Source organism: Hyperoodon ampullatus (assembly GCF_949752795.1).
Source record: "Hyperoodon ampullatus genome assembly, chromosome: 1".
Lineage (NCBI taxonomy): Eukaryota > Metazoa > Chordata > Mammalia > Artiodactyla > Ziphiidae > Hyperoodon > Hyperoodon ampullatus.
Genome location: NC_136914.1, coordinates 126,221,779 through 126,223,786, shown reverse-complemented (window position 1 = coordinate 126,223,786; position 2,008 = coordinate 126,221,779).

The following is a 2,008-nucleotide window of genomic DNA, read 5'->3' as shown; positions in this document are numbered from 1 at the left end:
TCTGAAATCCAAAAAGCTCAGAAACCCAAAATGTTTTTCTTAAACTGGGTGCGACATCTGACTTGAACAGCTGTAAGGCTTTTCATGGTCTTTATCTCACTTGGTTTGAATGGTCATCCTGCCTTTGCAACAATGTTAATGTATCTGGTTTTGGGGGGCTGTCCAATGCCCCAGTGGGAGCACTGAGCAATACACTATTTGCTGGTTGTCTATTGCTGTGTAAAAAACGACTCCAAATGTTAGCAGCTTAAAACAATAAACATTTATTATGTCAGACAGCTTCTGTGGGCCAGGAATGTGGAAGTAGCTTAGCTGGGTGCTTCTGGCCCAGGGTTTCCCATGAGGTCGCGGTTAAGATGTGTGCTGGGGGTGGAGGATGTGGTCCCAAGGTAGCTCAATTACTATGGCAGGGAAGTTGATGCTAGCTACCGGCATGAAGTCTCATGTCCTCATCACATGGACCTCTTCACAGGGCTACTTGAGTGTCTTCATGATACGATGGGTGGCTTCCCCCCAGAGGGAATGATCTAAGAGAGGGTGAGGCAATGTCTTTTGTGACCCAGCTGCAGAAATCACTCCATCATTTCTGCAATATCCTCTTGCTTACACAGGTCAGCCCTATTCAGTGTGTCAGAAGGTGAAATCACAAGAGCATGAATCCCAGGAGTGGGATCCTTTCTGGATGTTGGCTACCCACCCCAATTATATGTACCTATCTCAAATCCAAAGATTCTGAATTTTGAAGTACATGTGATCCCCCGAATGTTAGATGAGAGACTGGGATGCCCATTTTACAGGTGAGAACCAGGTTTAAGGGCAGTTGAGTGACATGTGGGAGGTTACACTTACATCAATAGCAATGATGACTCACCTATCTCTAACAGCTCTGGGGCCAGTGCTACTTGGTTTTCTCCATCACTGCTCCAGCCAACAAGAGTGTGTCATTCCTAACCTTAGTCACGTGGACTGTGGGCTCGCAGGGGCAGGCACTCTGCACTCCATCCTCTAATCCCCACAGCACACCTATGGGGTAAGCGGGGCAACTGCCTTTGACCTTCCCTCTGCAGCGGAGGAAGTGTGAGCTGTCTTCGCTTATACTTGTCTGATTCTACCAGCCTGCGGGTGTCTCCCCGGGCTCAGCCCAAGCTTGGTATGGGTTACAAAAAGGGGAAAAAACGCCATGCTGCTCTCAGGGGATCTGGCGAGGAGGGCAGCTCTGGGCACGGGCCGGCAGAGGAGTCTGTGGGAGGGAACCTTTGAAAGATCACAGGTGTGCTTGGGCATCATTGCCGAGGACACTCAGACTTTGAAAAAGAAAATAGCCGTGGAGCCACGGAAAACCCCTCGGAGTTGGTCTGGGGAGCTAGGGGGAAGGAAAGGGATGGAGTAACAAGGACGGGAAAGGGCCAGCTCCCTCCTGCCTTCTGCCCTAAGAATAGTTCTTGCGACCTTAGAGAGGGGATGGGGGGTCTGAGCATGCTCAGTACCTCGCTGGGCTCAGCTCGTGGAAGGTCGCCGTTTTCCTGGTGCTCGGTGTGGCCAGCCGGCCTGCAGCCCGGGGATTCGGACCCACGCTCGGGGCTAACACTTGGGGTCATCTTTGGCCCCTTCTTTCCCTTCCATCAGTAACTACATCGCAGGCCGTTTGACCCCTCTCCTCGCCCGGGCCCGAGTCTCCGAAAGCTCCCCGACTCGAGGCGATGGGGCGGGTGGGACATGCCAGTCACCCGCGGGCGGAGAGGCCGCAGGCCCCGGGCGGGATAGGACTGGGGCGGGGCCACGTTCCCGGCGGCCGGCAGGGCCTGGCTTCTCGGCGGGGGGCGGGACCAAGCTCTCCGGGGGGGCGGGGCCTGGCCTTCCTGCGGGGGGGAGGGCCCGGGATCTCCGCGGGGGGCGGGGCGCGCCGGGAAAAGTTCCGGGAAGGTGGGCCTCCCGCCCAGACACGGCGCGGAAGTTGCCGGTGGCCTGTGCCCTGGTGGCCTGTGCCCTGCCGGCCAGGCCCGCAGCC